The sequence below is a fragment of the Schistocerca piceifrons genome, chromosome 5 (genome assembly GCF_021461385.2).
Source record: "Schistocerca piceifrons isolate TAMUIC-IGC-003096 chromosome 5, iqSchPice1.1, whole genome shotgun sequence".
NCBI lineage: Eukaryota > Metazoa > Arthropoda > Insecta > Orthoptera > Acrididae > Schistocerca > Schistocerca piceifrons.
In genome coordinates, this window is record NC_060142.1 from 132,236,095 (window position 1) to 132,250,820 (window position 14,726).

The 14,726-nt window shown below is 43.1% G+C and overlaps 1 protein-coding gene across 1 annotated transcript in view; it reads left to right on the forward strand.

The window, feature by feature from the left end:
• Window positions 1–3,581: 3,581 nt before the first annotated feature.
• LOC124798562 (TD and POZ domain-containing protein 1-like) overlaps window positions 3,582–14,726 on the forward strand; it is a 41,720-nt gene continuing 30,575 nt past the window's right edge. Inside the window, exon 1 of the mRNA XM_047262020.1 lies at window positions 3,582–3,835. The gene's annotated coding sequence lies outside the window, so the exon portion shown is untranslated. The remainder of the gene's footprint in view (window positions 3,836–14,726) is intronic.

Sequence of the window (14,726 nt, forward strand, 5' to 3'; positions counted from 1 at the left end):
AAGCTTGGAGTGTGGACGGCTGTTACTCGGATGGCCTTCGTGCAGGAGATGCTCCAAGTAATGGTGCAGTGTCAGACAATCTTAAAGATGGCTAACTTACAGCTGTCTGAAAGTTTATAATAATTTACATTATGTACTAAAGCAAATCTAGCTACGCCGGAGACCGCAGATAAATGAGGTGCATCCAATGACAAAACAATGTTTCGATATTTTTAAAACTACAGAAGTCAATATTTCACAACTAAAAAAACAATTTCACAATTACCTTCTGAATTAACAACTTTCGTCCCGGCGGGGTCAGGGATTTTCACCTGCCTCGAGATGACTGGGTGTTTGTGTTGCCCTCATCATTTCATCATCATTACTGAAAGTGGCGAGATTGGACTGAGCAAAGGTTGTGAATTTCCACGGGCGCTGATAACCGCGCAGTTGGGCGCCCCACAAACCAAACATCATCGTCATCATCATCAAGAACTTTTAATCACTTCATGGAATTTCAACAAACATTATCTCAGATGCGCTATAGTTATCTCATTGCATTATAGTGGTCATCCTTGAAAACTAGTATCTGTATCTACTTTTATATCTGTTTCAGTATGCAGAAGTTTGTCAGAGCATCGTATCTTCTACAATTACAGAGTAAATGAAACCAACATGAATACCTCATATTTTGTCATATTTGTGTGTTTATTCAATGAACAGTTTACTATTTTGCCAATAACTTTATATAAATATTCATTGCATCTGCTATTAAAAACTGTGATAATTTAAAAGTGGTCTGTCGCATTTGTTAGTGGACACCGCAACTGAACAGAGAACCAATAGATGCTTCTGTCAAGTAGGCCTACATAAATTTTTAAACAATATATAAGGACAATTTGTTGTCATTTAGCCCGCATCTCGTGGTCGTGCGGTAGCGTTCTCGCTTCCCACGCCCGGGTTCCCGGGTTCGATTCCCGGCGGGGTCAGGGATTTTCTCTGCCTCGTGATGGCTGGGTGTTGTGTGATGTCCTTAGGCTAGTTAGGTTTAAGTAGTTCTAAGTTCTAGGAGACTGATGACCATGGATGTTAAGTCCCATAGTGCTCAGAGCCATTTTTTTGTTGTCATTTATCATTAATGCACTTCCACAAGAATACTGGCCTATTTATGTTTGGGCAAATCTTTATTTATAATAATTGTAAGTTATCTGTGTGTGACAGAACATTTACAACATTTCTTTATTTAAATATTGTTGTAATATATTAGTTTAGTCTGGGAAGTGGTCAGGTTGAATCAAATAATACCTGTGGAGCTTAAGGACGATGTGTTTTTGGTGAGGATGGCCTTCAGCCAATGGAGAAGTAGACAACAGTAGAACACTATGGGAGTGAAATGGAGGCTGGGAATTTTCGAGTGCAGAACTCAGAAAACGATTCTGGACACTTTATGTCGAGTGTTGGAAGGAGGCAGAGCTGCCTGTAGTTATGAGGAATATCTGATTGTGGAGGTGTTTTATTCTGAACAGTGAGCAAACGTACATTAACTTCTGACGGGAGTTTAGGCTATATTTCTAGAGGTCTGAATGTGCTCCATTGTAGGACTCTCAACTTTTGCCGCTTGATTTACGGAACTGAGAATATACAGAGTATGAGTTGTAATTCGTTGTATTGACTGTGTTAATTTGTGAACCGTCATGTTGAACTCTGAACCGTTTTGAGCCGGTGAATATTTCGCGCATTGTCATCATGAAATGGTCTTGTTTTTACGTATCTTTGATGACCATTTGTGTTGGGGATTTTGCTGTCATTCTCATATGCTCTGAACGTAACTTTACTGCGTTTGATAAGGGTATTTTCTATCCGTATTTCTATTGAATATCGTAGGGGCACTTCCCATTTATCTGAGATGTCCTTTCTTGAATAAACATTATTCAACTTAACTCTGTGTTGTCCACATTACTTACAGACGTTAGAATAGAAACCTTGTTATTAAATTACTCATTTAACTGTTATTTTGTATTTATGTGTATTTTATCAATTCGCAATTCTAGCTAACGCGTAGATTATTTGACAGCAGGATCACAGCTACAAGTTATTATTTGCAAAGAATTAGCTGTGAGGAATGAAAGAAGACGTGTGTGGCTCGATCCTATGACTATACCGAGCGATTTTTTTTAAAACAGAGCCGTGTGTAGCCCAAGTACCTAAAGTACGAGTGATCATAGGTAAAGGCGCAACTGTTTGCTCGTATGGGATGTCGTTGGTTAGGTACCGTCATAGTCTTCATACATTCTAATCATTTCTGTCTCTAGCACCTCAGTGTACAATTAGAGTTCATTCTAGTCTTCAGCCAAGCAATGAGTGATTAACTTTTAGTGTAGAAGGCTGCCCAAATCATAACACTTCAAATGAATGTTCAAAGTTCAAATGTGTGCGAAATCTTATGAGACTTAACTGCCAAGGTCATCAGTCCCTAAGCGTACACACTACTTAACCTAAATTATCCTAAGGACAAACACACACACCCATGCCCGAGGGAGGACTCGAACCTCCGCCGGGACCAGCTGCACAGTCCATGACTGCAGTGCCTGATACCGCTCGGCTAATCCCGCGCGGTCATAACACTTCGACCGCCAAAATTTCTGCTCATCATTACCCGCTGTTCAGTTTTCAGATCATGCCAATCATGTTGAAAACTATGCGGCCCATTACTGAAGATCTATTTAGCCCATTCTGTAGTTCATGACACATGTTTTTCAGCAAATACCAATTTAGCCTGTTTATGTTTGGGTGTTAGAGCAGGTTTCTGCAGCCGTTCCTTGAGCGCAAGGTGTTTGTCGTTTGACAAAACTTGACATCCACGTTCGGCAGTCATTAGCAACTGTAACTCAGCAACACGTTGAGAAGAATAACAGTTTATGGTATTTGCTTTGTCCGAAAGTAACCGTTATGTTGCCGCAGGTAACATTCTGCTTTGCCCATCTTTTCCGTTGTGCCATATCTGCGAACAGTCTAACGATCACTGTGCCCGAAGTATTCGACATCTTGGCGATTTGATGATTCGAGAGTCCCATTTTCTTGTAATCGTCGATTTTTGTTTTGTCATCAGGTGGTAAATGTGTTCCGCGGGGCATTGTCACAATTGTGGTTTGTGTACACTACACGCACTATCATTAATGGCGTTTGTTTCCTATCTGCAGTAAGGGCACGTAGGCACATACTAGGACCGCACGTAGCCGACTGCCTTTATGGGGACTTCTACCCTGTAACTCCTAAATCGTTGATGTCTTGTTATATACTGTAATACTGACATCAAATGCGATACCATTTGACTGCATTTGTCAGTATATTAGATGTCATATTGTTGCGTGTACACTGTGCACAACTATTCCAACAGATTTAATTTTCCTACAAATATCCATGTCTACTGTACTAGGCTGTAACGTAGGGCAAATGAGACGGTGAACTGATACGATAACACCCATCCTGTTACAGGAGTGGAGAGCAGCAGGAGTGATTGCGAAACTGACCGCTGCGACTATCAGCTGCGGCAGTACGGGCGCGGTGCTGCAGTGGAATGCTGCCTACATTGATAACACAAGTCACTGCCGCTAAAATTACTCTTCCGGCACGCTCGACCGTCCTCGGTTCCCGGATCCAAGTGGCTGTGCATGTCGCATCTGTTTCTCTTTAAGGAAATGCTCTGTTCATTCTTCACTGGATTCGTAGCTGACTCCACAGCGTGAGGGGCATTTAGATTCATCAGTTGGCAGTCCTGCGCTATCCCCACCGAAGTCCCCACAGCGTCTGAAGCCGAAGGCGTCCGCAGGCGCAGTTAGTTCTCAAGGGCAAACACGTAAGTACGAATGTAATACTTCGTTTGTAGTTGTATTGTCTACTATTTTAATTGCAGATTAGATGCATTCTAAAATGTAGCTACCACTTTACTAAGTTTATGAGGCGGTACGACGGAGAAGCAAACTAATATTTTGATGTGCATCAACGCTGATAGAGCTGCAATTACATCGATTTTCTTTTTACGTCCGTTATGTTCTTCGATGGTCAAGCCAACATAATCAGATGAATCTCATTCTGCTTTGCGTAACGTACTGCAGCTGTGGAACGCACGTGTGATGCATTTTCGGAAGTCAGCGGTAAGACGATAGGATTACGCGTCGTCTTGCACTAGTGGTTAACAGCAAATTATAGCAACGTAATAAGTGATGTGCGTCTCTAGATGCATCTAGAAATTGTGCTTACTGCGTAATAGATGTATGCTGTCAAAGTACTCCATACGCATTTGACATAAACATTTGAAAACAACAACATTTTGTGCATATCGCAAAATGCCCCATGCCGAAAATCTGATAACGATGTCATGACCTCTGAGACGCGATGCAACGCAAAGGAAGAATGGCTAGAGCACATAATCGTGACGTGATCACATTGAAGAATACAGAGACCCAATGTTTAAGAACTTTTGGAATCCGAAAAACACGTTTATCGAAAATTTAGCAATTAGTTTCGGTCAGTTGGGTCATCATCAGATTCGTCTGACTCCTTAAACTAGTAAACAAAACAAATCAACTGATTAACTTCACATTTTGTCTTTTTTTTTAAAAAAAGCTTGTACCCGCGACTGAGACCGTCACAAGATACAGAAACATGATAGTTCTGCGATAAACATACGTGTCAGAGAGGGCAGTGTCATGTTCTTGCCGACGATTACTTTACATTACGTGTCATTTTATGAGGTTCGGGCTATGTTTTTATATGTCATAGTGTAGAGTGATCTGATGTTAAACTCGTGATCTTAATCTGTGATTTTAGTTAAGAATAGGCAAAAACGGGAAAGAATTTTTTTACCCTGACGCAACGGAACCAAGCAGCACGGTGTGGTCTTACGGAGAACAAACAAAGTTGAGCAGTACCTCACATAATTCTTGGTCTATTGCCTGATGCACCTGAAAATGACCTAGAAGGCTAGAAGTAAAAGATTTGAATTAAATCTTGGAATTGTTGGATGTGAGGTCCGCCAGTTATGCAAACATGTTTCGACACCACTGTGCCATCATCAGTGGGTTTACGTTTTTATTCATTCTGCAATGTGAATATTTTTCTTAAATGATTATAAAATTATGTGCATCTTTAGTTCAGACACTAGATCATTTCCTTTTGTAAATACCTTTACATTTGGTGTGCATGAATTTTCTGGATAATTTGTGTGTTAATTACTACAGGTAGCTTTTCATCTGCAACCAAACGATGTTGATGAGAAATTTTTTTGTTGGGAGTTAACCTATCTTCTAGAATGTAATTTAATTTGTTGCGATGTTTTTGCGCCTATATTCGTTTTTACTTGCGTTTTCGTGTGGTAAGCACTTCCATTCTCCGCATCATGCTCAGGAGTTGTTCAAAAATGGTTCAAATGGCTCTGAGCACTATGGGACTTAACTTGTAAGGTCATCAGTCCCCTAGAACTTAGAACTACTTAAACCTAACTAACCTAAGGACATCACACACATCCATGCCCGAGGCAGGATTCGAACCTGCGACCGTAGCGGTCACGCGGTTCCAGACTGTAGCGTCTTTAACCGCTTGGCCACACCGGCCGGCTCAGGAGTTGTGATGCACACGTAACTATAACAAGTGCGTTCCACAAATAACGTAGTAAAACACTTTTCACTTCACCAAAACACAGTGTGATTGTGGTTTGTTGTGTGTCCCAGCCCAGTCAGCGTTCATTTATTCACCAGAGAGTTCGGCGCCAAATTTGAATTTTTTTTTGCATTTTATCTTTGTGTGTGCGTGCGCGCGCGTGTGTTTTCTGTGTGCTTCTTAGTTGTGTGTGTTGTCTTTTATATGGTATTCCTTTTGTGTATCAATGGTGCGTCTTTGCAGATTTTAGTGTATCTATTTTTCGTGTGTGTGTGTGTGTGTGTGTGTGTGTGTGTGTGTAGACTGTATATGTTTGTGCTGTTTTTATTTGTAAATTTCCTTTAATGTCTTAAATAGTGTGCCCTTCCAGAGTGTAGTGTATTCGTTTAATAACGAATAGGTACACGTTTGCCCAGCAGCCCATGGAATCTCTATCACGTTTAGACTGCAGCGTGCGCAGACCTCAACTGTCCGTTGGCTCCTCAACACCCGTGAGAGAACCCACTTTTTGGCGCACCTTCCCGCTAATCACAGCTCTAGCTTCCGGACACAACACAATGGCCCAATCGGCTTGCGTCCGAAGCACGACCTACGGATTCCTTGTTCGCCCGTTTTAACGGAAAGACTCTCTCGAAAGATCTCGGAACTTCTGACACGATCTACCAGCAACCAATGGAAATATATATCCACGAATTAGGCGGCAAGGATTGTTTCACATTTGTTTCCCAACTCATGTACGGTAAGACAGAGAGGGCTGGTGTCATCTGCCATCACTACTCTACTTGTTCTTCGATCCCTCCTTCTGCTAGCGTCCCGTGCATTATAACGGTTCAGTTCTCCGTTTTAAGCTTGGAGAAACCAGACAATTCGCCTTACCCCATAGCCAGACTAAGAGAATGGATTTCATGTAAGACAGGGAGTTTTCAATGGAATAGAGGATGCTGATCATAAAGGAAAAGTCAGCATTAAATTAAAACGCATATCCTAGAGATCACTTCGTGTAGAAATGGGTCCTATTAGAAAATGTTGAAGATGGCACATTTAAATGAAAAAATACCCTATCTAGTTGATAGGCTAGACTCTAATGAAAGAGGTGCTCAAATAAACGGACGTCTTTCACTGTATATTTGTTGTTGTAGTTTGATTCAACTGTCCACGTTGAAGTCTATCCTGTGCTAGGTTCTTCATCTCTGAGTAACTACTGCAATCTACGTCCATATGAACCTGCTTACTGTAGTCAGGTAAGTGGTCTCCCTAAAAAAATCCATCCCCCCTCTCCCCACTCTTTTCTCCCCATAACACTCCCCATCCGTCTCTTCCCCTCTCATACGTACTTACTTCTGTTACGAGATTAGTGGTCTCTTGATGCCTCGATGTCTCAGGATATGTCCTGTTAACCGTTACCTTCTTTTAGCCAGGCCATAAATTTCTTTTCTCTCCTGCCCGCATCTCGTGGTCGTGCGGTAGCGTTTTCGCTTCCCACGCCCGGGTTCCCGGGTTCGATTCCCGGCGGGGTCAGGGATTTTCTCTGCCTCGTGATGGCTGGGTGTTGTGTGATGTCCTTAGGTTAGTTAGGTTTAAGTAGTTCTAAGTTCTAGGGGACTGATGACCATAGATGTTAAGTCCCATAGTGCTCAGAGCCATTTGACCCATTTCTTTTCTCTCCAATTTGATCCAACACTTCCTCATTTACTCGATCTACCCATGTTATCTTCAATATTTTTCAGCAGCACCACATTTTAAAAGCTTATAATCTTTTCTCCTCTGAACTGCTTATCGATCACGTTTCACTTCGGTACAAGGCTACACTCCATATCTGAGAAGACTTCCTAAAAATTTATACTTAATATTAACAAATTTTTCTTTTCCAGGAGCTCGTTTTTCTTGCATTTTTCGTTCTACATTTTATACCCTGTGTACTTTGCCAATCGCCAGTAATTTTGCCGCGCGGGGCAGCCGCGCGGTTTCAGGCGCCTTGTCACGGTCCGCGCGGCTGCCCCCGTCGGAGGTTCGAGTCCTCCTTCGGGCCTGGGTGTGTGTGTTGTCCTTAGCGTAAGTTAGTTTAAGTTAGATTAAGTAGTGGGTAAGCTTAGGGACCTATGACCTCAGCAGTTTGATCCCATAAGACCTTACCACAAATTTCCAAAAAAATCTAATCTACGAGTATTTTCCTCAGTATCGCCTGATTTAGTTCGGCTATACTCCATTACCCTTGTTTCGTTTTGTTGCTGTTCATCTTAACAACTGTTTTCAACACTCTATCCATTCCCTTAAACTGCTCATCCAAGTCGTTTTCCGACTAATAAGACAGAATTACAATAACATCGGAAAACCATGTTTGCCTTTCTTCAATCTATCTTCTAAGATAAGTCGTAGGATCCGCATTGCCTCGTTAGTTCCATCGTTTCTCCGAAACCCAAACCGATCTTCCCCCAGCTCGGCGGCCGGCAGAGGTGAGCGAGCGGTTCTAGGCACTTGAGTCCGGAACCGCGTGACCACTACGGTCGCAGGTTTGAATCCTGCCTCGGGCATGGATGTGTGTGATGTCCTTAGGTTAGTTAGGTTTAAGTAGTTCTAAGTTCTAGTGGACTGATGACCTCAGATGTTAAGTCCCATGGTGCTCAGAGCCATTTTGAACCCAGTTCGGCTTACATCAATATTCCCTTTCTCTGTGAATAATTGGCGTCAATATTTTGCAAATATGACTTATTAAAGTATTGATAATATTCAGACCTGTCAGTACGTACCTTCTTTGGAACAGGTATTATTACATTTTACTTCAAGTCTAAGGGAACTTCTGATGCTTCATTTTTCTTGCGTATCGGGTGAAATAGTTTTGTCATGGCTGGCTATCCCGAGGATGTCAAGAATTCTATGGGAATGTCATTCTTTCCAGAGGATTTGTTTAGAATTAGCTCTTTCAATGTTCGGTCAGCTTCTTCTACCAGTATCAATCCTCCATCTTACCTTCATCTACTTCCTCTTCCCATTATGTAATGTTATCTTCAAGTTTGTTTCCCTTATTATATACTCTATATAGAGGAAGTAAACGATAAGCGTTTACAACGTACCATAGCGGTGTAGTGGAAGTTGAGAAGAACAATTTCATACATGATACTTGTGATCGAGCAAGCAGGGAATCAACATCAAACTGGTCAACGAAAGCGCATGCACCCCGTGCGAAATTTTTAGTATTCTGTCGCCCTCTTGAGACACCAGCTTTCTTTAACACTAGTAGTTAACTTTTCCTGTGAAGGTACTGAATGGAAAAGACTTTTGTTCGCGTTACACGAAAACAAATTACGCATACAATTCAATGTAAAGTGAAGCCTTTCAAACACAGTAGTCTGGTCCTAATAAGGCCAGAGAAATAAAACCATTTAATTGGTAATTTTAGCCGGCCGCTGTGACAGAGCGGTTCTAGGCGCTTCAGTCCGGAACCGCGCTGCTGCTACGGTCGCAGGTTCGAATCCTGCCTCGGGCATGGGTGTGTGTGATGTCCTTGGTTGGTTAACCTTAAGTAGTTCTAAGTCTAGGGGACTGCTGACCTCAGATGCTAAGTCTCATAGTGCTTAAAGCCATTTTTGTTAATTTTATGCTGCCAAAAATCATCAAACTGTGAGGTAAGATTTACACAAACGTCCATTTTACAACGTGTAAAGTGCACGACTAAGCCGATGTCGTAGAAAGGCGATAGAAAATTGAAAATATCGCGCGGCTCGGATGTTCTGCTATTTAGGTGAATTATCTGTACTAATTTGAGGTTGTTTCCTGGCTTGATAGACCGTAAGTGTCTTGTATCAAACTGTTCTTCTGAACTTCCCCTATACCGCTATGGTACACTGTAAACAGTTTCGTCACAAAGATTTAATACATCGTCTGGTAACCTAGGGTATCTACTGGACCTCGTTTTTTGCCTATTTGATCGTCTGCTGCCTTCTCTTTCAATTTTTAAAGCTACGTATTCGTCGCCTACTGTATTCGTCTCCCTCGTTTGATTCAATTATTGCAGAATGCTCCGTTGATCATTCTCAACGACCTCCGGGCTTTTCACTTTATCCAGATCTCCTCTCCTTAATCTCCTCCTTCCTGCAAGATCTTCAGTCTTAAACTGCAGCTCATAACCAATAAATTATGGTCAGAGTCAACATCCACATCTGAAAATGTCACACGGTTTGAATATTGCTTCGAAGTATCTGTCTTAACGTTATTCTCCAGCTCTCTTCCATTTATGCAATCTTCTTTCGTGGTTCTTAAACCGGGTATTTACGATCATTAAATTATGATTTACGCAAAATTGTGCTAGGCGGCTTTCCTTTTCATTCTACTCCCCACAGTCCATGATCTCCTATTTCCCTCTCAACCTTTCTCCACTGTCCAATGCCAGTGCCCTACAACAATTACCTTATTTTTTCGTCCCCATTAACTACACTACTGGCCATTAAAATTCCTACACCAAGAAGGAATGCAGATGATAAACGGGCATTCATTGGACAAATATATTATACTAGAACTGACATGTGATTACATTTTCACGCAATTAGGGTGCATAGATCCTGAGAAATCAGTTCCCATAACAATCACCTCTGGCCGTAATAACGGCCTTTATACGCCTGGGCATTGAGTCAAACAGAGCTTGGATGGCATGTACAGGTGCAGCTGCCCATGCAGCTTCAACACGATACCACAGTTCATCAAGAGTAGTGACTGGCGTATTGTGACGAGCCAGTTGCTCGGCCACCATTGACCAGACGTTTTGAATTGGTGAGAGATCTGGAGAATGTGCTGGCCAGGGCAGCAGTCGAACATTTTCTGTAACCAGAAAGGCCTGTACAGGACCCGCAACATGCAGTCGTGCATTATCCTGCTGAAATGTAGGGTTTCGCTGGGATCGAATGAAGAGTAGAGCCACGGGTCGTAACACATCTGAAATGTAACGTCCACTGTTCAAAGGGCCGTCAATGCGAACAAGAGGTAGGTGACAGAGACGTGTAACCAATGGCACCCCATACCATCACGCCGGGTGATACGCCAGTATGGCGATGACGTATAGTCTCTTCCAATGTGCGTTCACCGCGATGTCGCCAAACACGGATGCCACCGTCATGATGCTGTAAAAAAAAAAACCTGGATTCATCCGAAAAAATGACGTTTTGCCATTCGTGCACCCAGGTTCGTCGTTGAGTACACCATCGCAGGCGCTCCTGTCTGTAATGCAGCGTCAAGGGTAACCGCAGCCATGGTCTCAGAGCTGATAGTCCATGCTGCTGCAAACGTCGTCCAACTGTTCGTGCAGATGGTTGTTGTCTTGCAAGCGTCCCCATCTGTTGACTCAAGGATCGAGACGTGGCTACACGATCCGTTACAGCCATGCGGATAAGATGCCTGTCATCTCAACTGCTAGTGATACGAGGCCGTTGGGATCCAGTACGGCGTTCCGTATTACCCTCTTGAACCCGCCGATTCCATATTCTACTAACAGTCATTGGATCTTGACGAACGCGAGCAGCAACGTCGCGATACGATAAACCGCAATCGCGATAGGCTACAATCCGACCTGTATCAAAATCGGAAACGTGATGTTACGCATTTCTCCTCCTTACACGAGGCATCACAACAACGTTTCACCAGGCAACGCTGGTCAACTGATGTTTGTGTATGAGAAATCGGTTGGAAACTTTCCTCATGTCAGCACGTTGTATGTGTCGCCACCGGCGCCAACCTTGTGTGAATGCTCTGAAAAGCTAATCATTTGCACATCACAGCATCTTCTTCCTGTCGGTTAAATTTCGCGTCTGTAGCACGTCATCATCGTTGTGTAGCAATTTTAATGGCCAGTAGTGTATCTGTTTAATTTATTTTATCTCATCATGCTTTCTTTCAGTCTCTTCGTCGTCTGCGGAGCTAGCTGTAATATAAACTTGTGTTATTGTAGAGGGTTTCAGCTTGGTACGGTAATGCGTTCACTGTGCTGATCGTAGCAGGTTAACCGCATTCCTGTTTTCTTATTTGTTATCTGTCCTACTCCTGCATTATCTTGTTTGATTTTGTGCTGATATCTCTGTAATCACCTGGCCAGAAATACCGCACACCAATAATTCTCACTGTATCAAACCTCTACTCTCCTTATAAATTCTCTCACCTGTGTACCTGGTTGCATGATATAACATTCCACGTTCCAATCCTTAGGACGCTAGTTTTGTTTCCCCTGATGACAACATCCTCCTGAGTAGTCTCCGACCAGATGGGGGGCTCCTACACCTCCCGGATATTTTTCCCGGGAGGATGTCATCATCATTGATCAATACAATAGAGCCGCATGTCCTCGGAGGATATAATGACACTCTGCGACGTTTAAAATTTTCCAGGCGAATTAAACATTCGAAGAGAGTTTTTGGGACTGCAGCTAGTTGTCGTAAAATTCACGATATTTTGACTGGGCACCTGACAGTCACCTTCATATGGGCCATCCATTTTTGGAAAGACGTAGATAATACTTTCATAGTGTGGCCCTACGGAGAAGATCCTAGCGTTTTTATATCACCTAAACTGCATTCATGAGAACATTCGGTTTGCTATGACATTAGAGAAAGATGGTTGTCTCCCATTCCCGGATGGTTTGGTTAGACGAAAGAGTAACGGCTCTCTGGGACGTTCGGTTTGTCGTAAGGCCGCTCAGACTGATCTGTACTTAGCTCTTCAAGCTGCCATCATCCATCTCAATAAACTATGAATATGCTTAAAATTCTCGTACACAGAACCAATACAGTGTTGGATGCAGACAATTTGCCTAAAGAGCTTGAACATTTAAAGACTGTGTTCAAAGACAATGCATACTCTACCCGGCAAACTAACAGGGCATTCTCAGCTAAAACCGGGAACCGGGAAGTGGTTCAAATGGTTCAAATGGCTCTGAGCACTATGGGACTCAACTGCTGAGGTCATTAGTCCCCTAGAACTTAGAACTACTTAAACCTAACTAACCCAAGGACATCACAAACATCCATGCCCGAGGCAGGATTCGAACCTGCGACCGTAGCGGTCTTGCGGTTCCAGACTGCAGCGCCTTTAACCGCACGGCCACTTCGACCGGCAAACCGGGAAGTGGATAAATAGGAGAACGCGTCAGTAATTTTCAGGTGAAAGTGATTTTTCGCACACCATCTACGATTTCGGACGCGCTGGGATCAGTGGAAGATAGTTTGTTTTTGCGGAAGCAGAGAATTTATAAAATACATTGCCAGTGTTGTGTGGCGTATATAGAATAAACAAAACGCACAGTGGAAGAACGCTGCAGAGAACATAAACGTTGCACTCGCCTTTCGCAATCCAGCAAGTCTGCAATTGCGGAATATTCTATCTCTAACGGACATTCAATGGAGTACGACAAAACAGTAATTTTGAGCACAGCAAAATCTTTTCGGGACTCTATTATAAAATAGTACGTTGAAATACGCATCGTGGAAAATCTAATGAACTGTGACACCGGTTACTAGCTGGATAATGCGCGGAATCCCGTCATCTCTGAGATTTTCTCCAGACGAAGACTCCAGAGTCCCCCGATGAGTGCGGCGAGCGGCGAGCGGCAACGCCGAAGACACCTGATCTTTGTCGTTCCACCAGCGAGGGAGCTGCCGCTGGGCGGTGTGGTCTAGAGCTGTTGATAAAATGTCGATATATATATTCAAACAATATCGATACATATTGACTATATCTGTCCCCCTACAAATCGATATCAAAAAGGCAATATCCAGTGCCGATATTTTTATTTTATTTTAAGTTTTTTCGCAATTTTCGGTGAATGTATGAAATTGTTCTTTTGAAATTGTAGAAGAACATAATTTTACTTTCACTGTGTGAAGGAGTCTTACTACTTTTTGAGCTCCCACCACGTCCAGTCTTTCTCTCTGACTGTGTCAAGCAAGTATAGGTGGCACAAAGAAGTAGTCCAACTCCACTGGGGGATGGCGGTGTGAATGGAACAACAAGATTTCCGATGTGGAAAAACAGCAAGATCAATTTTCAACGCAACTATAGTGCTGTTTCGTCACAGCGACAGTCTTCAAAAACAGTTGCAGAAAAAATGACCACAAGCTAAATCACTAGACTGGTTTTTGGCGGTGAGGGGATGTGCTGATGTAATCGACGCCCGGCGTTACCAACGGAAGCTACAATCTTTAGCTTCAGCACGCAGTTTTTTTACCGAGCGAGGTGGCACAGTAGTTAGCACACTGGACTCGCATTCGGGAGGTCGACGGTTCAGACGCACGTCTGTCCATCCTAATATTGGTTTTCCGTGATTTCCCTAAACCGGTTCAGACAAATGTTGGGATGGTTCCTTCCAAAGGGCACGGCCGACTTGCTTTCCCATCGTTCCCTAATCCGATGGGACCGAAGACCTCGATGTTTGGTCCCTTCCCCCAAACAACCTTATTCTCTAACCAAGCAACCACGCCGTTTTGACACTGCAACTGCTAGGTCGCTAGCGTTTGCAAAAACGAAAAATACAGCGAGTCGGCATCAAGTGCTCCAGAAAAGTCCGCTATGTGACGAAAACGAACGGCGGATCCATCGGATACCTTTTATTGTGCCACTTACATGCAGTTACCATTGTTAGCGAAGTGGTTATCGCGAAGTGTGAACGTGCATCGTTTTCCTTTCAATTTTTGCTCTAGGGGGGATAAGCAGGCAGTTAGCTTGTTGATGTACAGAATAATAATAGTGTGGTCCTTCTGTCACCGTGACTGACGCATACTCGGCGGAGCGGAGAACGTCTTGGTCAGTCATCGATGGCTTACCTGAAGATGAAATGAAATGATCGTGTTGCCCATTCGGGGGAAGATGACTGGCATGTGTCCAGTCGAAATATCGTGGACTGAAGTTTACGAGGGCTGCTGTCCTGAAATGTCTTCGAACATAATGGCTCTAGTTTCCCCTTGCTTTCAGCCGTTCCCAGCGATAATATAGCAAGGCCATGATTGTTGTAATGTTACAAGGCTAGATCAGTCAGTCACCCAGACTGTTGCCCCTGCATCTGCTGAAAAGGCTATTGGCTCTGTTCAGTAGCCATACTTTAATATCGTTCCTCT